This window comes from Zootoca vivipara, chromosome 3 (genome assembly GCF_965207765.1).
Source record: "Zootoca vivipara chromosome 3, rZooViv2.hap1.1, whole genome shotgun sequence".
NCBI lineage: Eukaryota > Metazoa > Chordata > Lepidosauria > Squamata > Lacertidae > Zootoca > Zootoca vivipara.
The window spans coordinates 6,999,417-7,026,406 of NC_142586.1; the positions used below are offsets into that span (position 1 = coordinate 6,999,417).

General features: G+C 42.6%; 1 long non-coding RNA gene across 4 annotated transcripts in view; it reads left to right on the forward strand.

Moving 5' to 3' along the window:
- LOC132591825 (uncharacterized) overlaps positions 1-26,990 on the forward strand; it is a 49,766-nt gene that overhangs the window by 7,573 nt on the left and 15,203 nt on the right. For 2 of the 4 annotated variants that reach the window (XR_009557239.2, XR_015948842.1), the window contains exon 3: positions 18,128-18,210. This is a non-coding gene — a long non-coding RNA (uncharacterized LOC132591825). Of the gene's footprint in view, positions 1-12,387; positions 12,529-18,127; positions 18,211-26,990 lie in introns of all 4 variants that reach the window. The other 2 variants (XR_015948843.1, XR_015948844.1) reach the window with 2 other exon arrangements.

Genomic DNA, 26,990 nt, shown 5'->3' on the forward strand with positions numbered 1-26,990 from the left:
TTAATTAATTTATATAAATGGTATGCTGATGCCGTGGCTAAATCACAGCCTCCCGGTATGCAAACCACAAGGTGACAAGCAGGCATTGTTGGAGAATTCCTGGGATAGCTTGCCCTGGAAAGTTCTGCTGTTTAGGTGGTTTCCCCCCCCCCATCCAGACCAGATTTTTCCATTCTGACTGGTTCATGCCAGAACTATGTTCCATCTAAATGGAACTGTTGATAACAATTGATAAAGCCATTTTCATGGATAGGTTTACTCAGAAGCAAGCTTTATTTATTCCCATATAAAGACATAATGGACAGCAGCACCCAAAGGCTTTATCTTCACAACAACCCTGCAGGGCAGAGCGATTCTGTATCCCATCTTGCAAATGAGGAAATAAAACTGAAATAGAATGACTTTTGGAAGATTTTCAGGAAACATGTGACATTTTCACCCTGGGGTGGGCTGTATGGAGGAGCTTTTTGTCTTGTGGCATTGATATGCTCCAGGAAAGTTGGTGAAATCCCAGTCCAATAAAGCCATAGGAGTTTTGCTATAGTTGTCTGTTTCCAAAACACTTTTGCTTTGAATTTAACTCCAAATTCATGGCGTGGGTCAAGTCTTGCATAAAGGAGTTGGAAAAAGTTGCCCCTGTTGAAATTCCCTTTACTAACACAACTATTACAGCTACAGCTTCCCTCTGTTGCATCCCAGTCTCTTTCATCTTCCATTCTCATTTCATCCTGTTTCCAAGGCTACTACCTGAAACCTCTTAGATGAAAGTACACTTAAACATTGAGCTACAATTTGGTCTGACTTTCCATCTGTGTTAAAGGCATCTCCACAATTCATGGGGGAGAATAGTTATCATATTCTGGGTCTACGGGGATTTTCAGCCAGGTAAACTTACTGGTGCTCAGTCTTATCGCTTTAGCTAATTTCCAGTTGGAAGATTTAGCACACAAAATTCCAGAAATTACACAACATTGGAGGGGAAGAAACACACTGTTGTACGTAACATCTTAAAGCAGGATTACAACATAATCTAATATTTTCTCAGGGCTGTATAACATACATCAAATATCACAGGAAATTGTGTGGTTACAATAGATGTTTCATCAAAGGAGTGTGGAATCTTTGCTAGGCTTTAGCCAATGTTCAGCACTTTTAAGTCCCATTGATTTCAGTGGATAGGCACATGAAATCAATGAGACTCAGCTTCACTTGGCTTTTGCCCACAAAAACACTGCTCGATTTCAAATATTAATAAAGCAACCAGATTGAAATGTTCCTGGCACAGAAGAGCTGTGATATGCAGATGGTCCTTTAAACTTCATTTTGAATTTGGTAAGTGCTAAAATGCCCTATTGGGTAAGCAAAGCCCCATTTCTTTATTTTTTGTTCAGCACTTTCCATACAATATTAATAAAGCAAAACACACTGAATACAACTGTTTAAACAAACATATTCCAAGGAGGATTTTCCCTTCTACTTTAATGGTTTGCCCTACACCAACAGGAGGAGACATTTGTTGGCAAAATGATTAATTTTTACAAGCAAGGGTTTATATTAGAAACATTGGCATTAGCTTTGCTGCAATAAAAAGGGAAATTGATATTTTGGGGCACCGGCTTCAATCTGATCGCTTTAAAACATGAGCGCAAAGTGTTACTTAGTCGGCTTTGGTGAAAAATGAGACATCTGGTCAGATCACGGCAATTCACAAGAGGAAGCCTCTTAACAACGCAATCCTATGAATGTCTACTCAGAGGAAATCTCCGCTGAGTTCAGCTGAACTTATCCTCTGGTCATGTGTATTAGATTGCAGGCTCAGCCGGCACAACTGGGGATCAAAACAAGAGAATGCAAAATAAGGACCAAATGCCTTTAAAAAGCAGCTCTGCAGAAGGGCTACAGGCAGACTTCCTTCTCGTGAGCAATGGCACTTGGCCCATAGCTGTCGAGTTCTCCCTTTTTTAAAGGGAAATTCCATTATGCTGAATAGGCTTCCTCGCGAGAAAAGGGAAAACTTGACAGCTATGATTTGGCCTGGCTAGGATGGCCAGCTGCAGAAGAGGATATAATTAATATTATTCATTTAATTTCTATCCTGTCCTTCATCTGAGGATCACAGGGCACTTTACAATATGAAAGCACAAAAGTACATAACATAGTAACAAACAAAAACAATAACACCACACATAGAGTTTAAAAGGCCACAGATTGTTGAATTAGCCAAAGGCCAAGGAGAAAAGAAAAATGTTTTCACCTGGCACCTAAAGATATATAATGATGGTGTCAGCTGAGCCTCTCTAGGGAGAGCATTGGCACAAATGGGGAGCCATTGCAAAAAAAGCCTGTTCTTGTGTTGCCACCATCCTGACCTCTCACGGAGAAGGCATATGAAAAAGGGTCTGATGATGATCACAGGGTCTGGGTAGGTTTAAGGCATCATGGAGGGTTGCTGTATTTCAGACAGTGAAAATCCAGACTGTTTTTACTTTTGCCCAAATTTCTGGAGCATTTTGAGCAAAATTGTGTCCCCCCCCCCCAAAAAAAGTTTCTAAGCTATTTTTATGGAAAAACAGCACTTCTGACATGGGCTGCCATATGTCCAGATTTTCCCAGATATTTTTACCAATTTCTGCCTGGACACTGCTGCCGACTGTAGTATTCTGGATATGTCCGGACGTATGGCAACTCTAGCTTTATGGGTCAAAACCAGCACTTTGTAATGGGCCCAGAAGCTAGGCGGCAGCCTGTGCAGTTGGGCCAGGATTGGGGTATATGCTCAAACTGTCTTGCCCTGTTGACAACCTGACTGCTGAAGTTCCCAAAGGATAAGGGCTCCTTCTCATGCCTTCAAGGTTATGTAGAATATTTTTTTTAAAAAATCAGCGTATTTTTCATACTCCCCTCCTCCCTTCCCTCCATTGCCAGCGAGGCTGGCCAGATGCTGATGCTTGTTCTACAAACTACACCTGGTGAAACCCAATCTTCTGCACAACTATTAAAGGTGCAGGAGCCCTGTTTTCCTTTACCCCTGGCCTCCTGTTGCCTAGCCCAGCGCATGATGTAGAGATACTGAATAAATAGCTGCTGTAACCTAATACAGACCAATATGCAATCCTCAACTACAACCATCTCCTAAACTTGTCAAGATGGGCATCCTTGTAGTTGTGATTATTAACCCCATTGGGATGTAAATATTATGTAACTCCATACATACACACATGGCACTTGTGGTTGTTTGTGGTGCAGCATTAGTGATTTGCCCTTTTTCTTTTTTTGACTTTGAATAAAAAATTTATTATTTTCTTTTTTAAAATATACCAACATTACAATAACAAATCCCTTCTACTGGTGTTTTTTTAAAAAAAAATCCAGGTAGATTGTATGCACATTTTAACTGTCAGTTTCTGTCCTATATATTTAAGATCCTCTCTTCTCCATGGTCAGATACTATTTTTACATTTTGTTGCAAGATTTATTTCATTCCTGCTAGTGTCTTCACATTTTTACAATGATCATTCAAATACCCAATAAATTTACTCCACTCTATTTGGAATTTCTGGTCGCCTGGGTTCTGGATCCTAACAGTCAGCTTAGCCAACTCCACATAGTCCATCATCTTCGTCTGCCACTCCTCAATCATTGGTAATTTCTATAGTTTCCACATTTGGGCTTCTTCTTCTTCTTCTTCTTCTTCTTCTTCTTCTTCTTCTTCTTCTTCTTCTTCTTCTTGTTTGGTGATCACTCGTGGGAGAGTAAGATTGTCTTCCATAAACACGGTTTTAATAATGAATCCGTAAGTGACTGTGGAGGCCAATTCTGCTTCCACACGTCCTTCCACAGTGGGGACATTGGTTTCCGGGCAGGAGTTGATCGTGGTGTGGATTTGCCAAGCATGCCTTCCTCTTAGCATGTTTCTCCCTTGCGTCCTGAGTTCGAGTGTCTTCAAAGCCCATGACACCTTTGGTAAAGGCTCTTCTCCAACTGGAGCGCTCGCAGGCCAGTGTTTCCCAGTTGTCAGTGTTTATACTACCCCAGTTTTATCGCATGTCTGTGTGTTTACATCCCAGCACTGATTGTTGGAGTCTTGTGAGTGGACGTTCCGTTCTGTATTGCTTTTGCTATTCCCTTCTTTCCGAGGCAGAAAGAAGGAGAGGAGCCATGTTTTCTTTGTTCTCTTACATTTGATTTTATACATAACAAATTAGGCTTAGATGTCACACCTCAAGGCTCGGCTTCCGTTTGGACTCTGCTGCTGTCGTGTGCTCATGTTCTTGGATATGGGTCACATCAGCGTGATGGGACACTGGAGTGATGATGAATCATCCTGGGCGGCGCTGCGTTGGGGGAGAGGCACTGGCCTTGGCGTTTCCCAGCACAGTGTTGAGGTAATATTCACCCAGCAACTTACCTTCCAAGTCCTGGACTGCAGAATCCTGGATCGGCAGCCGTGTGACACCGGAAGTTGCGTCGACGTAACTTCCGGTGTCGCTTTGCCCTTCTATGGGCACCAAAAATGGCCATCGCCGGCTTCAAAAGTTGCTTCTACGCATGTCAGAAAGTGCGCAGACGCAACTTCCGGTGTCGCTCTGCCCATCTATGGGCACCAAAAATGGCCGACACCGACACCGGAAGTCGCGTCTATGCACTTCCGGACATGCGTGGATGAGACTTTTGAAGCTGGCGGTGGCCATTTTTGGTGCCCATAGAAGGGCAAATCGGAAAGGAAAAAAATGGCCGCCGGCAGGAGAAAATAACGGAGAAAAACGGGAGACGAAGTGATACGGGGGGCCACCGGGAAAGGGTAAGTAAAAGCGGGAGTTTCCCAGGGAAAACGGGGTACTTGGCAGCTATGCCCAGCAGTCCACTTATGTGAAATGGCATGAAATGGAGTGGGCACCATCTTGTCCTCTGCCTCAGGCATCAAAATGTTTTAGGCCAGCGGCGTTCAGCAGTTGCTCTTGCCTTAGGGGTGTCTCAATTGCTGGATATTCGTGGTCAGCCTCTCCTTGAGCAGATGAGTACTGTACTTTCCTTCTGTTTGGGGGTTTGTTTTTTTTAAAGAAATCTCTTTGTTTTCCCTCCGCTAATTTGCTTTCAAAAATGTGTGCGTGGAGGTGGGACTTGCCTACCCAATTCTGAAGTGTTCTGTATAACAGTGCAACCAGTGTGCCCCTTTTCCTTGCCTCTCATCCGATTACAACAAGAGCGTATTGTAATGTATGCCTTCCATAGACTTCAATAACACAGTTCAGGGAAAATGACAGGTCAGCAGGCCTTGTTTCAAGTTTATGAACTGACAGGCCACTTTCAATGACAAAAAGAAAATGTAACTTAGGCCTGTTTAAAAGCAGCAATTGTCAGATCACATGTTCAGTATGTCATGCGAAACACACTTCATTAAGGACCGAATTACTTGACTTGTAACATGAGCTAAATTAAAGTCAATGTCAGACTGCATAAATCACACATTTAAATGTATTGCTTAAGTGCACTGAAACAGTCGTCATCTCCCTTCACCCCACAAGTAACCCAAAAATCTGGGCTTCGTTTTTTTCTTAGTTGCAAAGATGACAGATATAGAGGCTATTCCCCACTCCACCCCTTTGTTAGGATGCATAATCTTGCTGTCAAAAACAATTGAAATTTGAACAGCAACAGCCCACCGCCACCAGCAATAAAGCAAACGTACCCCATAATAGGCTGACAATTTACAGAGGGACTTATATAGGGAACATAACGAACAGCCATCATGTGACACGGCAGGCAAACCAAAATCTGGTTTTATAGCAGCTTAAGTTCAAATAAGATCCCAATTTCTTATAATAAAAATTGATCCTGTTGATTAATATTGTAGTAAAATGCACTCTAGATATCTTAGCTCAAGTGTGGTGTGTCCTTGAGAAGGAGTCAGAAGCTTCAGCTAGAAGGGTTTGTTGCTGATGCATGTTGGAAGGTGAGAACTTATTCCTCCACTTTTGTGGCAACCTGTGATTCTCCTCCGGCCCCAATTCAGGGTGCTGGTAACCTTTCATCTCTCCATCCGTTTAAAGTGTTAATAGGCCTACGTAAAGGTAAAGGGACCCCTGACTGTTAGGTCCAGTCGCAGATGACTCTGGGGTTGCGGCGCTCATCTCGCTTTATTGGCCGAGGGAGCTGGCGTACAGCTTCCAGTTCATGTGGCCAGCATGACTAAGCCGCTTCTGGCGAACCAGAGCAGTACACGGAAACGCCGTTCACCGTACCTTCCCGCCAGAGCGGTACCTATTTATCTGCTTGCCACTTGGTGTGCTTTCAAACTGCTAAGTGGGCAGGAGCTGGGACTGAGCAACGGGAGCTCACCCTGTCGCAGGGATTAGAACCACCGACCTTCTGATCGGCAAGCCCTAGGCTCTGTAGTTTAGGCCTAGGACCATGCATTTGCAGAAACTGGTGTGGGCCCCCAATCCAGAGTGGGAGCCTGCTCTGGAATGGAGCTTCTGCACTCCCCCTTCCCCTTCCAAGAAATAAAAATGGACAGTTTAGTCATGTCATTTTAACAGGACAAGTAATGTGGTCAGTGTTGCTGAGCAAGGGCTCATCAGCCCATCATTCCTGGCAAGGGGAAGAACATAGCTTCTCCTGCTGCCCCTCTCACCATTCAGTGTCCCATTATCTCCGACCTTCTGTTTGTGTGTGTATCTTTTTTCCATATAGAAAGTTACGTTTGTTACTTTTTTTCTAATAATAGTTATCTCTGACTTTCTGTGGACAGTGGCAAGGGTGTCATTTTATCCCCTCAACAGTCACCCAGCATGCCATCCCCAGAAAATATGCTTAGTTCTCCCTGGATTTCCCCCCTTTCTTTCTTTTTTGAATGGGGGGGGGGGCGGCTGGCACTCGGGTGCCCATTCCAGACAATGAGATGGTTCCCTCTACATGTCTCTTCTTTCATCCTCCTTTCTTGGCCACCATATTCCATTCTTTGTCTCACCCAGCTTTCAGAGTCCCCTCACCTCTCAAAGCAGCCATCCACAGCAACGACGAGTAAAGAAAAAAACAAACCCCTGTGCATGAGCACTGTTTCAGACTATTTTTCATTTTCATGTATATTATATCAATTCAAAAAAAGATTGGTTAATGAAGAAATTACACATCTTTATACTTGCGAGTGTTTGTTGAACTAATTGGCTGATTACAGGTAGGTAGCCGTGTTGGTCTGAGTCGAAGCAAAATAAAATAAATATCCTATAGTAGCACCTTAAAGACCAACTAAGTTTTTATTTTGGTATGAGCTTTCGTGTGCATGCACACTTCTTCAGATACACTTGAAACATCAGGAACCATAAGACAGAGAAACCAGTAGGAGAACACTTCAATCTCCCAGGACATTCTATGCAAGATCTCAAAGCAGCTGTTTTATTACAGAGAAATTTCAGGAACAGACTGGAAAGAGAAGTTGCTGAATTGGAACTCATTACCAAGCTTAAAACCATGGAGCCACCTGGGATGAATAAAGACATCGGATTCTTATCTCATTATGCATGATCAAGCTTTCTTTAGTGCCTCAGCCCTTGCTTTCTCTCCCCCCCCCCAGGACTAATTGCAGTCATCAGCAGCTGTTAACAGCCATCTACAGATTTACCACTCCCATCAGCCCATCACCCATTCCCACCCACCCACCCCCACCAGAAGTGTGCATGCACATGAAAGCTCATACCAAAATAAAAACTTAGTTGGTCTTTAAGGTGCTACTATAGGGATTTTTTTATTTTAATTGGCTGATGAAGAACTGAATGAAACAGTGGTTGCTATCCGGAAACACTGTTCAGCAGAGTTCAGAGTTGGAGATCAGAATTGGACATTTGCCGATTATACAAAACTTTACAAGCTTGACCTTCGCCGGGTAAAGTCTGGCACCATGACTTATTCAAGGACTTTCAGAGACTTCAGTTTGATAGTTTTGATGTTTTGCATTATTCCATAAAGTTTTCTATACTGTAATTGTTTCTGGCCACCGTGTTGCTTTCAATTTTGCTGATCTCTACAGCAACGAAGTATGCATTGGGCTGTTTTGAGGTTCCCCACCTGCTTAGGCTTTGTTCTGTCCCCCCCCCACTTCTACAAATCTCAGGTATCCCTGAGCCTATTGATGTCACCTTCTTATATGTGTGCACTGTCATTTTTGTCTTATTAAACAATGGCACTCGTTGCAAAGAACAGAAACAGAAATAGAAGATATTGTTAATAATTGGATAGGTATGCCTTTCTAAAAGATTAATCTAGATGGATTTGAACTGTTGATCTATTGGATGTGTATATATTTAAATATCAGATTCCTTTTACTCATTTATACTTTTGTGAATCACAAGCAGCTTTGCTGTAATGAGAGAAATGGCCCTGATTTTTAAGAAAGCCTGAAGTGGCTTACAGGAGCATTGAAACTAAAAACTCTTCATTGATTTTATTTCTGCTGTTCATGAAATATATCAGCTGCAACTCTAAATTCTTTTGCAGTCCGATTCTAAACTTATTAACTTGGAAATAAGTTCCATTGATTTAACTAGAATGTACCTCTGAGGCGAGTCTGCGTGGAATGTCAGCCTTAATTGAGAGTTTCTCTTAACTAATGAGTAAGAGTGTTGAGGACTGCAGGCTTATCTTTTTTCTCTCTCCCCAGAAGAATGAAAAAAATAACAAGGAATGATTATTTTTAGCTGGATTGTTCCTGTGTTTTATCTTTAAATGGGTGCATAAAGTCAAGTGATGGAGAGGGTTTTTCCTCTGCTGTCTGCCATCTGGGTTATGTCTGGTCAACGTTGTCATGGAGGGGAGGAGGGTGATATGTGGAAAGAAATGGAATCTGGAAAGGAAAAGAAAGAAGCTCAAACGTTAGGGTGAAAAAAGGCCAAAGTAACTTTGTTGCTTAGACTGCAATCCGGTGGTCCCTGAGACGCCTTTCCAGGGACCATTGGATTGCTGTCTGAGTAAGGCAGCTGGTCCATCACGACAAATGGAGCGCTGCCCTGCCAACCACAGTCTTCCCTCAACCTTCCCCTTCACCAGATGAGGCTCCACCTGAGAATAGGGTTGTTGTATGGGCATTTAACGAGGGTGAAAGAGGAGAGTGCAAACTATGGTCTGAAGCTCAACATCAAAAAAAACCAAGATCATGGCCACTGGTCCCATCACCTCCTGGCAAATAGAATGGGAAGAAATGGAGGCAGTGAAAGATTTTACTTTCTTGGGCTCCTTGATCACTGCAGATGGTGACAGCAGTCACGAAATTAAAATACGCCTGCTTCTTGGGAGAAAAGCAATGACAAACCTAGACAGCATCTTAAAAAGCAGAGACATTACCTTGCCGACAAAGGTCCGTATAGTTAAAGCTATGGTTTTCCCAGTAGTGATGTATGGAAGTGAGAGCTGGACCATAAAGAAGGCTGATCGCCGAAGAATTGATGCTTTTGAATTATGGTGCTGGAGGAGACTCTTGAGAGTCCCATGGACTGCAAGAAGACCAAACCTATCCATTCTGAAGGAAATCAGCCCTGAGTGCTCACTGGAAGGACAGATCGTGAAGCTGAGGCTCCAATACTTTGGCCACCTCACTCCCTGGAAAAGACCCTGATGTTGGGAAACATTGAGGGCACTAGGAAAAGGGGACGACAGAGGATGAGATGGTTGGACAGTGTTCTCGAAGCTACAAACATGAGTTTGACCAAACTGCGGGAGGCAGTGGAAGACAGGAGTGCCTGGCGTGATCTGGTCCATGGGGTCACGAAGAGTCGGACACGACTAAACGACTAAACAACAACAATGGGCATTTATTGGGTGGTGCCTGGGATACCATCGGAGATTATGAGCATCAGTTGTTTGGTGCAGAATCTCCGCCCATTGCAGATGCCTCTGGTTAGATGGAGACAATAATATCCAAAGCTGCAAACTGTACTCTGAAGTCAGCCCCTCTGTGTTTTATGGGATCTCCTCTTTAGTAAGCGGGTTTAGGATTCCAGCTTTAGCATCGCATTGAGGCTGCACTCCTATGGGCTTAAACCTGCATTCTACTTAAACCTGCAAAGGATCAGGCTGCAGGGACTTGCTTGGTTTAGTTTGCAGGATTCCCCCACAATAGACCATTCCTAACAATTAATAGTCAGGGTTTAATAGGAGAATGTTCATAGCACTTGAAGGGTTTGAATGTTTTATTCGCCGTGTAGAAAAATTCCCTTTGAATAGTTTTACAGGGATTTTTATGGAGCAATTACAAAGCAAGATTCTTGATTTAAATATACAAATTCATGTAAAGATTCAGAATGAAACAGTTAATGAAAGCCAGGATTATAGTTCTGCCTCTTAACACCTTTGAGTCTGGTATCACTAATTAACACAACAGCACTTCTCTGCTACTGAAATACAACCATTTTTTTCTTTCTCTCTACACCAGAGAAGTCAAAGGAGGCAGTTTACAGATGACTGGCAAAACCCATTCAGCACATAATGTGAATAACACACAAGCTTATTGAGCTATGGCGCCCAAATTAAAACCTACACTCTCCAGAAAGGCATTCTTAATATTAGTCAGAGAGATGTACAATTCTTGGTCATTAATGTACTTTCCTTTTATATATATATATAAGCTTTATTGTTTAAAAAAGTTACATAAGTATAACATAAATATAGAATACAGTATTTCAATTCACCAAAAAATATACAATCAAACACAAAGTTACTTATTCGCAATGTGAACAGTATATAACCAAAGTATTTCTTCCTGTTTCTTTCCTCTTCGATACTTCCCGTCCTTCTTATTATACAATATCAAATTCTTTCTGTGCTACGGATTGACATTATAGATTTTCTATTTCCTTTTCCTAATTTTTTTCTATTCTCCTCATCTTTATCTTTCTCAAACGTCATTCTATCTCTGCTAATAAAGAGTTATTTGGGTAATACATTTTTAGATACTTTTTGTAAACACTTCCATTCTTTCAATACCTTTTGTGTTGATGATCCCCTTACTGTGTCAGTTAGCTTTGCCAGCTGTAGATATTCCAGCATAAGCATCTGCCATTCCGTTCTTGTGGGCAACTTGCGAGATTAATGTATTATCCAAAGGATCTTCTGATTCACTGGAAGATGATCGTTTCAGGGTTAATCCAGCTGCCAGCAGAATTGCATGTAGCCTATCTTCCAGACATCTGTGGCTTAAATCAGCAGCATATGACATTTGTCATGTTCCCACATGTTGCATGCACAACCTGGGTCCTTCTGTAGTAGAAGGAAATTCACACCAATGGTATGGAGAAGGGAACTTTACTGTTGGAGACAAGAGCTGATTCCATGACAGCATGCGAGAAGAAAAAAAAGTTTGTTATAGTATCACGTTGGTGGCTAAGATTACATTTCCTAACTCAACATTTTCCCTATAGAAAACATTTTGCAACCAAGAGTGGTCAAGAAATCCTCTGGAACGACTTCTCTTTTCTCTGCCCCATTTTTTTTTTACTACAGAAAGCTGAAGAGAAACACATTCCAGCTTAATATTTCCTGTCATATTTTCAGTCACACTCTCATAGAACAGAGCTCTCTCTTACTTATATTCTTGTTGCTCAAGCATACATTTAAGACTTTTTGCATTTTTTAATTTTTATTTGCATATTCAATGAATAGAAGCTCTACTGCATATCAGTTGAAGGGTTCGTCTTTGTAGAGTATGTCATGCTAGTGTTGTCCATACTTCACCAAAGTGTATTTCTTGCTTTATCCATTTTAGAGCAATCTTTAACAGGTACACACTTTATGAAAGGAGGAAGGAAGGAAGGAAGGAAGGAAGGAAGGAAGGAAGGAAGGAAGGAAGGAAGGAAGGAAGGAAGGAAAGGAGGAGGAGGAGCTCAGGGTAGTTGCGCAAAGTCCATGCTTTAATATCTTTTTAGCCAGTTGTGAATATTAACAAACATCTTAATTAATAAACAAACAGTTGCTATGGAAATATGTCTTCACATTTGGTCCAGAACCAAAGAGGACATCATTCTGTGGCTTTCAACATGACTTTCTTTTCTATCAATAACTAGTCTGGAGAACTCTTCAATTTTTGACACTTTTTGGAGCAGTGGTGTTTTGGGGGATTACACCTGTAAAAGGAAACATTGTAAACCTAGGGCTGCCATACGTCCAGGAAGCATGTCCAGAAGGTGGTGCTTTGTCCTGGATCTTAGGCAAGTCAACTGAAAAATCACATTCTTTTGGCGTTCGTGTTTTAAATAGCTCAACAACTTTTGGGGCAACCCTAGTCAACCACCAGTATAAAGTTTGCAGGGCAAGCAAGCAAATGATGTTCAAACAGCAGAAACTTTGAAGCACTTAATGTTTGCCTGTATCAAATTTAATCCTTTTATATCTGTATTGCAGGTTTGAGAAGGACATCAATGCATGTTTTCTTCTCTTCCAGCTGCTAAGAAGGGAATAAAATGCAACCTGACTGGGCATCTGGCAACTGTGTTCAGTCCAGAATCTGTTGCCTTTCCAGATTTGGTAAAGAGGCTTGCAATGGTAAAGCACTAGGATTACGTATTGCTGGAAATTTTGCTATCCCATAGGTAAAGGTAAAGGACCCCTGACCGTTAAGTGCAGTCCCGAACGATTCTGGGGTTGCGGCGCTCAACTCGCTTTACTGGCCGAGGGAGCTGATATTTGTCCACAGACAGGTTTTCCGGGTCATGTGGCCAGCATGACTAAGCCACTACTGGTGAACCAGAGCAGTGCCTGGAAACGCCGTTTACCTTCCCGCCGGAGCAGTACCTATTTATCTACTTGCACTTGACGTGCTTTTGAACTGCTAGGTGGGCAGGAGCTGGGACCGAACAACGGGAGCTCACCCCATCACGGGGATTCAAACTGCCAACCTTCTGATCGGCATGCCCAAGGCTCAGTGGTTTGCACCACAGCGCCACCCATGTCCCAATATCCCATAGCAGATGTCATATACATCAAAACCCTTAAGATGAGCTAAGACAGACTTTGTTTATATTATTTAAAGCATTTATAGCTTGCCAAGGTAGCTAATAGTCTAAAAACAGTAGGTGTTAAATACTTTTTAAAAAAGAAAATAAAGAAAATTATTGAAGGCAGAGTTAAATGCCCAGAAGTAGCAGAACGAAATATACTGTACATTTCACAGCAATAAAGAAAAAGAAAAAACCCACTTAAATTCTATGATTCTGTGACAATAGGGGTAGACTATAATTCCCATCAGCCTCAGCCAGCTGCAGGGAATTGTGGTCCAAAATTCTGGTTGGCTACCCTGACTTAAAATAGTGGTAATATAGAAACACCAAGCAATCAAACCTCACTGTTAAAATGTCCCTAAAAGACAAGGAGGAAGGTTGGCAATTAAATCCGTTTGCCACATGGCACAAAACCATGAAAGAGATGGCAAGTTCCCTGAGGACGGGGTTCCAGAGCCTGGCATCGCTCCCAGCTTCATTTCAACACTGCCTTTAGCTTTCCCAATTCACGTCCAACAGCGGAATATAATAGGTGTGGCCAAAGAGAGGCAGGTCTAGGCAATGTGAAGAGCATAGAGAAGGTGTTTGGGGCACTAGTGATGGGATGGTGCAATGAGGGGCATTGCAGTAGGCTCAGCTAGGTCAAGCCCAGGATCCATTTAACACAGGCAGAACCTAAAACGTTTCAGGGATTGATTTGGAGTGCAGGCAGTGGGTTGTGAAGATTTCGCACACAGATGCAGAGCCTTCAGTCTTCCCTGTCCTAGGTTCTGTAAGTCATAGAATCATAGAGTTGGAAGAGACCACAAGGGCCATCCAGTCCAACCCCCTGCCAAGCAGGAAACACCATCAAAGCATTCCTGACAGATGGCTGTCAAGCCTCTGCTTAAAGACCTCCAAAGAAGGAGACTCCACCACACTCCTTGGTAGCAAATTCCACTGCCAAACAGCTCTTGCTGTCAGGAAGTTCTTCCTAATGTTTAGGTGGAATCTTCTTTCTTGTAGTTTGAATCCATTGCTCCGTGTCCGCTTCTCTGGAGCAGCAGAAAACAACCTTTCTCCTTCCTCTATATGACATCCTTTTATATATTTGAACATGGCTATCATATCACCCCTTAACCTTCTCTTCTCCAGGCTAAACATATCCAGCTCCCTAAGCTGTTCCTCATAAGGCATCGTTTCCAGGCCTTTGACAGGCCTAGATCAAGTATCCCCGAACTCAGCCCTCCTGCTGTTTTGGGACTACAATTCCCATCATCCCTGACCACTGGTCCTGTTAGCTAGAGATGATGGGAGTTGTAGTCCGAAAACAGCTGGAGATGGGGATGCCTGCCCTAGATGTGTCTTTGAAAAAAAATTATCCTCATCACTATTATCAGCACAGTTTCTTCTCTAAACTGCCAGTCGCATATTATAAGTTGCCCACTGAGGAGGCCAAAGCCCCAGAACATGGGCAGCTGGACCTGCAATGCCCACTTCTCAGAGGCATCAACACCGTCCTCCCTGCATGATGAAGAAGAACCCAGCCCTACTATTGAGTGGGTGGAGTTATTTTTGGCCTTATGAAGATTACCAAAGTGGAACCAGAGAAAGTGACAGTTGTATTTTCACATCCTGCACACTTTCTGCTCACCTCAGGAAGCTCATGTGATCACAGTCCTGTCTGAGCATTTCTCTGGACGAGGTCAAGTGATCTGTGGTCAAATTAACATAGCTTGCACTCAACGGATTTTGTTCCCTTTCATTTCAACCTCCGCATTCATGTGCCTTTTCCAAGCCAGCATCCCTCGAAGAAGCTCAAAGGAACTTGAATAAAGAAGTGCCTGTCTCCACATGGTTTGCCTTCCCTACCACATTTTAAAAAAACCAACAACCTTTATGCATAACTTTCAAGTGAACCACAATTCATGACAATGTTTTTCCAAGTGTTTTACTTGGTTCGGATGAGTTTATTTTTCCTGCCGTGCTAGGAGTGTGGTGCTGACTGTCTCACAGTGAGAGACAAACTGGAGTGGCTGCCAGGATGTCATAAAGAAATCAGGTAGCCAAGGGAATGGCCTTGTGAAGGAAGGGAACTCATTTATCTTGAACAGAAAACCTCCCTTCATGGCTGGCTCCTTGTCCAACTCTAAGATACACTTAACCTATCAGCGATGGGAGATTAAATACCCCCTTCTTCCCATGGGTCAATTTCATCACCTCCATGGGTGACCTCCCCATGGCCCTCTCATTTTTTTGTTTTGTTTTGTGCAAAAAAACATACTTATCCCACTTCTGTTGCAATTATAATGAATGACCACATGGAACATATCACAATGTAAAAGGAGCAGATTTACAAAAGGGAAAACTGGCATTTGTGTTCTGAACTCTCATTGATATATTTTGGAATGTAGCCATGCATGTGTAAAATTTCAGGAGGAAAAACACACAAACATTAACTGGATATAACTTAATCGGGACTAGTAAAAGCATTAAGCCATTTCACATTCTAGCATCTAGCTTTTACTTCATCCTGTACTGAGTTATCTTGGGTTTTCCTTGGGTTTCAGTGTAGGTACTGAAGTGTAGGTACCCTACACTTTTTGGGGGGTCAGCTAAAAAATAATACTAACCCACCCCCAGGACATATGGGTTAGGAAACCAAATGTTCGTTTTTCCTAGAGGAAACAACTAGTCAGTCCACAAACCTCTTGCCAAGGTATGAATGGATGGCTGGCATTAAGGGATGTGAACCAGCCTTTTCGGGAGGTACATGCCTAATGTTGCCCTTGATGGCAAAGTCCCAACAAAGGCACTGAGGCACCTTCTGAAGGCTATTTGAAGGTGGTTACCAAAAATTAAAATCTTTACATTAATCTTCTGGTTCATGTCCATGTACTCCAGTAGGCCTATCTCATTCTTCAATATCTGAGAAGCACATTCTGTTGTTTTTTAAAAGCAATTTATTAAATTTTTCAAATAAACACATTAAACACTTTAAACAAAACAAAACATTCAACAACAAACACAACACACACAATTTTTCTCTTTTTAACACCTGTTCATCTATCTCGAATTCCCAATGCTCTGCCGAGCTTTGACTTCCCTCCCTCCCCTCATCTGGTTTTCTTATCAACTCTTATCTCGCAGTTCCTTTACTCCTTCTACTTAAAGTCATTTCGTAGGATTTATTTCAGTCCTGCAAGTGTCTTTAAACTTCTACAATTCCTCTCCATATAGTCCACAAATTTACTCCAGTCTTTTTGGAACTTTGCCTCTCCCTGGTTTCGGATCCTGCTAGTCAGTCTTGCTAATTCAGCATAGTCTATCATTTTTGTCTGCCACTCTTCAATTGTCGGTAACTCCTGAGTTTTCCATTTTGGGGATAACAAAGTCCTTGCCGCAGTTGTCGCATACATAAATAATACTTGATCTTCTTTTACAATCTCTTGTCCTATATGACCCAATTAAAAAGCCTCTGGTTTTTTGGGAAAGGTATATTTAAAAATATTTTTCAGTTCATTGTATATCATTTCCCAAAATCTTTTAATTTTTTCGCATGTCCACCACATATGATAAAATTCACCCTCCTTCTCTTTACATTTCCAGCATGTTTTACTACTCATCCTATACATCTTGGCTAATTTTACTGGTGTTAAATACCATCTGTAAATCATCTTCAAAACATTCTCTTTCAGGGCAGTACATGCAGTAAATTTCAATGTTTGATTCCACAATTTCAACCACACATCATATTCAATATTATACCCAAAATCTTTTGCTCATTTTATCATCACATCTTTTGTCAATTCATCCTTCGTATACCATTCTAACAACAAATCATACATTTTTGACAACAATTTTGTCCTGGCCTTCCAACAATTCTATTTGAAATTTGGACCTTTTATCTTCAAAACCTGTTTTCTTATCATTTATAAACACATCATTTACTTGGTGATATTGCAGCCATCCAGTCAGAAATTCTTTAATTTCATCATAAGGTTTCAACTTCCATCTGAGAAGCACATTCTAAACAAGCCATCCCTAACCTGGTGCCCTCCAGCTTTGGCTGATGGGAGTTGGACGTCTTCAGGTTCAGGAGGCAGTTCTAAGCAGAATGACCATGTTCTGGAGAGGGAAAACGCTTTAAATACATTGGGTAGTACCCAATTAACTTTTCTCAGAGTAGACCTATTAAAATTAATTAGCATGATTAAGTTGGGCCCATTAATTTCAACAGGTCTACTCTGCGTAAAACTCAGTTGAAGAGTACCCATAGTACCCAGTAGTCAAACACCAGTGTTGAAGCAATGATTCAACTTTGTTGGACTGGTCATGTAGTGCAGATGCCTGATGATCGTCTTCCAAAGCAACTACTCTATTCCGAACTTAAAAATGGAAAGCGTAACGCTGGTGGTCAACAAAAGAGGTTTAAAGACTGTCTCAAGGCAAATCTAAAAAAATGTAGTATAAACACTGACAACTGGGAAACACTGGCCTGTGAGCGCTCCAGTTGGAGAACAGCCTTTAGCAAAGGTGTCATGGGCTTTGAAGACACTCGGAGAAATGTGCTAAGAGGAAGGCACGCTTGGCAAATCCACACCGTGATCAACTCCCGCTCGGAAACCAATGTCCCCACTGTGGAAGGACGTGTGGATCCAGAATTAGCCTCCACAGTCACTTACGGACCCATTGTTAAAACCGTGTTTATGGAAGACAATCTTACTAGGATACAAGTGATCGCCAAAAAAGAAGAAGAGGAGTCAAATAACTATGGTACAAGATGTGTGAACCTTTGGGCATGTTCTGGGAGCAATATCTGAATCTTTTCCTATTTAAAAAAATGCACCCATTGGCTTTTTCTTTCTGCCTCCCTGCAAACATTTTAAAAATTAGAATAAAGAAATGTAATGACAGCATGGCCTTTAAAATAATTTGTTTATAGCCGACAAACTTGTTGTCAATAGGCTTTTGCCCAATGAGCCTCATTTGGACTTATCTGATGTGTTATTGGAAAGCATTAAAGTGGATTATTGATTATTTTACAGTAGAACTGAACGGCAATTGTTTAGACTTGCCAGTGAATAAGCTACAAGCCCATAATATTATATATATTTTTAATTGAATGTAGTGAGTCAGTTTCACATCCCCTTGCCTCCTCTTAGATGTAGACACAGCATTGTTCATCATGATGGATTTTTGCAGTCTGATGGGCCTAGATGTAGACTTATGACAAACAACATTACCAGTAAGTAATTTTCTCTTTACTTCATATAAACAGATGTCTTTGATACACGACAATCTCATGGGTATTCAGGTTTCATGCTTATTTTAAGAACTTTTGTTTACTTTGTGATCTTCGTAGACCATTGACATCCCATTTAATTTTGATGACCTTGTTTATTTTACAGCAACATACATTAGAAGTGTTCCTTTAGGTAACATTAACATTCTCAATTGTAATCCATCACCTAAGTTAACAATAGCTTTAGCTCTTTGGTGTACGCAATGGTTAAAAGCTTTAATGCAGATAACAGTCTACATAATGAGTGGGAAAGGTCTGATCAAACAGATTTGCTTGGTTGCTTCTCTCCTAAGGGCCACTGCAAATGTGACAAGTTATCTACATGAATATCACTACTTGCTGGGGGTTGGGGTGGGCAGGGGAGAGCGGAAACTGAATAATCATGTGTGGCAATTGAAACATGCATATGCTTCACTGTGCTGGGAAATTGCAGTTGGCTGGTAGTTTCCTGGCACATGATCACAATGAAACAAAAATGCACAATGTCATATGAGACAAAATACGTGCCATGCTTATGATGTTTCCTACTTAGTGCTCCTTCTTTACGACACCAGAAGCAGCTCTAAGTGGTGCTTCCTCTGGAAATCCCTCTTGCTGCTATTAGAGCATCAACTCATGACATATGCCATGAGAGGGAGAGAGAGAGAGAACGAGAACAACTTTAGGTGGACAGGTGGACACAAGTATGGGGCAGGAGGAGGTGATATAATAATAATAATAATAGTAATAGTAATAGTAATAGTAATATATTATTATTTATACCCCAGCCATCTGGCTGGGTTTCCCCAGCAACTCTGGGCGGCTTCCAACAGAAAAACAAAACACAATAATCTATGAAACATTAAAAGCCTCCCTGAACAGGGCTGCCTTCAGATGTCTTCTAAAGGTCTGGTAGTTGTTTTCCTTTTTGACATCTGTTGGGAGGGCGTTCCACAGGGCAGGCACCACCACCGAAAAGGCCCTCTGCCTAGCTCCCTGCAACTTGGCTTCTCGCAACGAGGGAACCGCCAGAAGGCCCTCGGTGCTGGACCTCAGTGTCCGGGCAGAATGATGGAGGTGGAGATGTTCCTTCAGGTATACTGGACCGAGGCCATTTAGGGCTTTAAAGGTCAGCACCAACACTTTGAATTGTGCTCGGAGTACACCGCTCCCATGTACTCCTTTGTGTCTCAGTTTTTGTTTCTTAAGTGATTTCTTCCTCCCCCCCATCCCTAAAAGGTCCTTCCAGATTTCCCAAAGTCTTTCCAACAAAGATCCACAAGCAGGCCCACCCATGAGGTATAGTGAGGCTGCTGCCTCAGGCATCAGATTGGGGGGGGGGGGACAGTTGGGAGAACTGCCTGCTGCTTCACCACCTCTGCTGCCTGCTCCTCCCTAGCCTCCTTTTTCTCCCCACAGGGCAGCAACCATGGGTGCAGAAGGAGGCAGTTTTGGTGGGAGCAGCAGGGTGCTTCAGTGGCTGGCAATTGAGGAGAGGGGGGCACCATTTCCTGTTTAGCCTCAAGTGGCAAAATATCCCAAGCCAGTCCTGTGCACAGGCACATATTCAGACAGTGTGAAAGGACTATGCAGGAGATGATTAGAGTCATGGGCTGGTTGGACTAGCTGGGAACTAGCTGGGAAACCACCAAGGGGAGAAGGTTCAGAGCCAACAACGAGAAGCGGCCACAGGGAGAAGACTGGGAAGGGCAGGTGCTGGAAGCTGAAGACATAACAAGGCTTAGTGAGCTGGGAGAACCGTGGCAGAGAGAAGTCCAGAGGCAGAGGCAGAAGTGGGAGGAGGGAAACCAGGAAGCAGAGATACGTCAGGCTGGTGAAGAGTCACGGTCATCTCCCCCTCCTGCTGCTACAATCCCCTCTCCTCCCCTGCCTCCCAGAACCAGAAGAGGGCTGAAACACAGAGAGTGGTGACAGGCTGCAAGCAGGGGCAGTCTCTGATTCCTTGCGGAAAGCCCTGGAGAGAAGAGGACTTAGACAGCTGTGGGGCGGCAGAGACATTCAGTCTTGGCAACTGATTCATACCGGGTGTGAATCGGGGTGTGAACCGGGCATGAACCAGGCATGAACCGGGCTATACTCATTGGACCTGACACACAGCCAGATCTGTGAAAATTGTATTTCTGCTAAGAAAGAGTTAACTCCAACTTTCAACGGTGTGATTTACTGCCAACTCGCTCTTTGACCTTTAGTCTATGCGTGCTCCCATTCCACTACTCATTCCCCCCTCTCTATGAACCATACAATTTATTCATGCTCCAGAGCAAGAGCAACTTGCACAGCCCTCATTTCATACCATGCCCTTTCACATTACCCTCAGGGGCAGACATCATGGTTGAGCGGATACACTTACTGGCCTACCATCAGCTGAGTTGCTGCTGTTTGGGTCTCTGGGCCTCAAAGTCCAACCTGGTCTTCCTGCCACATCCCCAGCCCCCTTGCTGAATGGCCAGCTGGCCAGCGCTTGCTCACTCCTCACATTCCTGGGACGGTGAGCAGGCTCAGACAGAGGGAGGCAGGCAGAACGGCACCGCCTAGCACTCCTCTCTGTGAGCATCGGTGGGATTTGCCTGCCAAGGGGTGCATCGGCCCCAGTGGGCATACATTCCCCCTCCGCCCCGTGCACTGGCAAACCACACTATGCCACTGGCTGTTGGGAGTGTTAAGCATCTGCACCCCACCATGCCATCTGCTACTGATTACCCGTCAGATGACCATGCCTTCAAATAGGTAAGATGAGCAACAGCATTCCAATGAGCCTGTAGATATCCCCAGAAGTGTTGAGCTTTTAACCTTAACTTCTGCATGTGCTGATTTAGGCCTGGTCACTGATTCTGCTCCAGCTCATACTTTTTAAAGGTAAAGGTAAAGAGACCCCTGACAGTTAAGTCCAGTCGCAAACGACTCTGGGGTTATGGCGCTCATCTCACCTTACAGACCAAGGGAGCCCGCTCCACAGACAGTTTTTCCGAGTCATGTGGCCAACATGACTAAGCCGCTTCTGGTGCAACGGAAAACCGAAACCAGAGCAGCGCACAGAAATGCCGTTTACCTTCCCACCGGAGCGGTACCTCTTAATCTACTTCCACTTTTTGGGGTGCTTTTGAACTGCTAGGTGGGCAGGAGCTGGGACCGAGCAACGGGAGCTCACCCCATCGTGGGGATTCGAACCTTCGACCTTTTGATCGGCAAGCCCTAGGCTCAGTGGTTTAGACCACAGCACCACCCGCGTCCCATTCATTAATTCTTTCATTCATACTTTGTAGAAGCTTCAAAAAACCTGTGTGAATTCAGTGGTGTGCTAAAATGGGCATGATTTTCTTAGCTGGTAGAGATTACAACAGCAATCCACAAAATCCATTATTTCCTATGTGAAAGGAAAAGCACCTGTATGTAGGGGCATTTTTCTCCCTAATGAAAGAGGACAAGATAAGAGACAGGGTTGCCATACGTCTGGAATTTCTCGGACACATCCGGAATACTGCAGCCAGCAGCGGTGTCCACCCAAAAAAGCTCAACAACTTTTCTGTTCGGATTTTCACTGTACAAAATATGGCAACCCTATAAGAGACGTAAAAGTTGAACGCATAGATATATGTTCCAGGCCATTTTCTGCAGGGTCAAGGCCACTGGAGAGATATTATGGGAGAAAATGGCCTGGCATCTGTATGCAGCAGATATGTGACAAATGCAGGTTGTGAATTAACATTTAAAGCAGGGGTCAGCAAACTTTTTCAGCAGGGGGCCAGTCCAATGTCCCTCAGACCTTGTGGGGGGCCAGACTATATTTTTGGGGGGGGAATATGAACGAATTCCTATGCCCCACAAATAACAGAGATGCATTTTAAATAAAAGGACACATTCTACTCATGTAAATACATGCTGATTCCCGGACCATCCACGGGCTGGATTGAGAAGGCGATTGGGCCGCATCTGGCCCACGGGCCTTAGGTTGCCTACCCCTGGCATATAGTGATCGGAGCTATCCAAGGTGTTGTAAACATCCTCACAGCAGGGCTCAATAATTCATCTATTAAATATTTACATTTGATTCACCATTTTAAAAGCTGCATATGTTACATTTCTGGTTTCAAACCCTCTTCTCCTGGAAAAGCAGTTTTTTTGGTTGTGTTTATTACAGTTTCAGTTTGGTTCAAATGATTTTTCAGCCAGCGGCAAAAGGAGATAATCAATCAATCAATCTTTTATTTGTATGCCGCCTTTCCATATGCTACATACAAAATTATTACATAATTACAAACATAACAAAACCTCAAAAAGTACACAACCAAATTGAAAAATTTCTACATAAATCATAAGCCTTAAAATGACGAAATAAAAAGACAGCAACAAGAGCAATAACACACACCCCAACACACACACACCCTAAGAAAACACACAACAATAAATAAATTCTAGAAAGGGGCAAGATTAGACGCAGATGCACAAAGCATTAAATAATAATAATCGAGACGCCTTGCACTTCTCCTCTCTGCTTCCCCTTTCTTCCTGCCCAGGTTTGCCCTGTCCCCCTGCCTGCCCTTCACAGCTGGTGCATCACAAGGGGCTAAGCCATGGTGGCGGCAACCTCTCCTCCTCCTCGCCTGCTCTCCTTCAGCTGCTACGAGCAGCACCTACAAAGGAGAGGCCATTGAGAGGCCTGGGGATGCTGCCTCGCTGCTGCCACCACAAGCGCCAGCTCCTCCTGCTCTTGGAGCTTGGCAGCACTAGCAAGGGAAATAGGGAGATTCTGGGATCAAATCAGAAGCCAGGGTGGCCTTCGTAATTCCAGGATTGTCCCTGGAAAACAGTTGGAGAGTATGCTACTTCTGGATTAAGGTAAAGGTAAAGGGGACCCCTGACCATTAGGTCCAGTCGTGACCGACTCTGGGGTTGCGGCGCTCATCTCGCATTATTGGCCGAGGGAGCCAGCGTATAGCTTCCAGGTCATGTGGCCAGCATGACAAAGCCGCTTCTGGCAAACCAGAGCAGCACATGGAAACGCCGTTTACCTTCCCGCTGTAGTGGTCCCTATTTATCTACTTGCATTTTGACGTGCTTTCAAACTGCTAGGTTGGCAGGAGCTGGGACCAAGCAACGGGAGCTTCAAACCGCCAACCTTCTGATCAGCAAGCCCTAGGCTCAGTGGTTTAACTACAGCGCCACCTGGGTCCCACACTTCTGGATTATTTTCCTCAAATAAATAAATCAACCATTTGGGGGAAAGTTTAGGTAGAATAAAATTAAGTTGCACTCCCATTCTAATGCAAGCATAAGTATATTCAAGCTGAACTATGCCCTGAATTTTTAGTAATTCTAGCTACCTATTCTTAAATAATGGTTCCCCTGACCATTAACCCTATTTAGCCAAACTCAACTCAAGACAGGTTTCAAAATGTAATGAAAGTAGGGAAAGTGGGTGCAATTGGCAGGCCTTTTCTCTCACCTCCATGACTTAAGCATAGATACATGTTTTAAAGCAATTGCTGAGCACATGCTAGATCTATCATGGATCCTACTGACTTATGGTGGTTTTTTGTTCCTGTTCTCTAATCAGTGCACGGTTTGGCAGCAAATCTTTACTGATTAAGGGCCTATGCCTAATTGAAAACCTGTGAGCTTCCTATCATGAAATCTACCCTTTGATTGAGTAGATAAACCCAATTAACTCCAGTTGGAGTGGACTTGCAATAATATTTTCACTTAAGCTCCACAATATTTCATGAACCATGCACACAACTTGCCAAATATCTTTAAAAGATTTTGTGAAACCCCAAACATGCCAGCTCCCCCCATCCCAGGAGTGTGAAATCTCATTTTCCAGTTCTCTGCTCAAATTTAATGAGCCGCCTCCTGTTTAACCTCCATGTGAGAAGGTTTGGAAGCATCCAGTGAAATTGTATTTTTTTTTTCCTTTGTAAACAAAGCAGAGATTTGGAAAAGTCCCCAAGATGTCTCTTTCCTGCTTGTGAAGAGTAAATGGCTTTCATAATTTATTTCAAATGAAGAATTGAATTAAAGTTTATTTTATATTGAAAGAAGAAAAATTCAAACAAAACAACAGGGGTGAGACAAGTCTAACCATTCAACGAGAAAATGAGCCATTAAATGATGCTTCATAAGATTCACTTTCTTGAACATTTTTTTAAGATCATTTCATTCATTACAAAATGTAGACTTCCCTTACTCAAATATTATCTCCAAAATGTAAGAGTCCTTTCCTACTCATTGCAAGTTGGAGTAGTACAAATAGCAGTCTTCACATTCATGAATCGGGTTTGGGTATTTCCACATTTAATTGAAATTTAATTGAAATACCTGAATTTTACCTGTGATTTTTAGTCAGTTTCTGCACAATCCTTGTGACGTTTACTCAGTTTTGCTTTTACTTTTCTCATATTTTGTTACTTCAGGTCTTATATTAATTAATTCCCATCATGTTAATTAATTCCCATTAATCCCTCAAAAACAGATAGAACATGAGCCCCAGACATTAGTTCCTTTCTGCTGTACAGGCCATTGCTAATATTCTGGCAACAAACCTGGTGTGTCCAGATCTACACTTTTAGGTCACTGCTACAAGTCATATGTACTCAGACATTTGACTTGGATTGGATTCTATTTCTTTTGTCAGAAAGACTTGGAAAATTAGCCAGCCAAGCACAGCACAGGCTTCTCAGGGCCTCTACAAATGATGCTGAAAGCAATGGTACCCTCTGGTCAGAAGCTGAAACCTTCAGAGCCTCTGAGCATGTGCAGATGACCACCAAGCACCCTTTGAATCCCAGGCATTTGCTTCTTTGTTTATTTCCTATGCCCTGCCCGTCCACTCCCAATCCAGGAGAATACCATATTGCTTACGACATCAGCTTGAAATTAAATTTACCATATTAATTTGTGTTTAATCAACCTTTTAACCCAGGCGCTCCAGTGTCCGTGAAGTTTCCTTCTCGAGAGCTTCCAAAATTAGACTGTCTGTTGAGCTCTGTGCCCTGATCCAAATCTGGCCCTTAAGTCGCATTCTGTTACTTCCTAGCGACCGCTGACTGATTAATCGAACTTCAGCCTGGAGCAGGTCTTGGCCGCCGCTTCTGTTTTCTGGTTTTATTGTTTTTTGGATAAGATATACTTTGTGAAAACATTAGGGATCTCAATTAAGCAGCTGGGTGACTTATAAATATATATTTATGTTTGAAGCCTAAGTGGCCATAGGCTTCCCTACTGTTTTACTTAGCTAACAAAACAACTCTATCAAAGTAAGTATTATTCCAAAACTCAACTTCCTCTGCAGAATGCTTCCCATGTGCTCCATCAGTTTGGCTCACTGATGAACTACATCGCTTCTTATAAACTGTCCATGGCCCATAAATTTCCAAGCATAAAGGCTATTGCTGTGCTGTACAAATCTACTGAGGATTTTTCCCCCTACCGTTTGATTTTGTTGGGTTGCAAATGAGCTGGTTAAGGATATTCCTCTTCAAGCTTTTCCTCCTCCCGTGTATTATTTTGACTAAATGCATCTTTCGGCTTTCCTTCTTTTTTTCAAATGAATAATGACCATTATTTTAAAACGAGCGAGACGCTTTCCAAATGGAAATGGAAATGTAGCCTATTTCCGAGTGAGGGGTTGAGTGGAAGCTGGAATTTCCCATCGCTCTTTCCAGCTACTGTAGTGTTTTTAAATATGTCGTGGGCGGGGGGGATCATTGGTTTTTTGTTGTTCTTATTTTTACTATGCATTTTGTGGTTTTATATTAGAAATTTATGTTGTGAACCACCCTGAGATCTGTGGGTGAAGGGCAGAATAATAATAATAATAATAATAATAATAATAATAATAATAATAATAATAATAATAGTGTTCCCTTGGTACATGGTCTCTCAAGGGCTACCACTTTTTTGTAGCATGATGCCTGTGCCTTTCAAAAATGCCTGACAAGGCTTGGGTTTCTTAGACTTATATATTGCTTTTCTCTGCAAAAAGTTCCTAACTGATTGACCGAAAGAAAAATACTAAAAATGCATAAGCATAGTCATTGTCAGTTTATTTCTATACCAAATTTTCCACGGTAAAAACTGTAATCAAAGCAGTTCACAGAAAAATCAAAGCCTAAATAAAGTAAAGTCAACAATAATAAGACGTATGATATCACTGCAATATAACACACACAATCAACAAATAACATTTCATTTAATATATATACTGTATAGACATTTAAATAAGCATACAGTCAAGTCAAAATATACATTAGGCAACTCGCTTATAAAGGCTGCTAGGACTGGAAGGTGTAGCAACGAAGGTGAAACCAACCATCTCCTGGTGGCCATCAGAGAATGACTCTTCCTTTGCAGGTCTTCCTCTTGAAACAGCTCTTGCATGAAGACTCACCCCTCACATTTGTTCTTCCTGCAGCAGCTCCCTTCTGGAAGCTTTTAGGACTACAAGTGTTTTGAATGAAATGGAGAGCCTGTCCATCCAGTTTGCAATTTAAAGCTGGACACTTTCAGAACTAGAAGTAGGAGACAGGGCAAGGGGAGAACTGGTCTACTAGCTGCTTATGTAATAATTGACTTTGACTGTGCACTGACAGAGCCATTTCCTAACTGATATGGGGCATTGCTGGCAGGGGGGCACTAGTTCACAGAATCAAGCCTAGTTGTCTCCTCCTCGTTTCTTGATGGCACCTTTTCTGGCTGCACTGATGGGGTGCTTCAGGGGAAAGAGG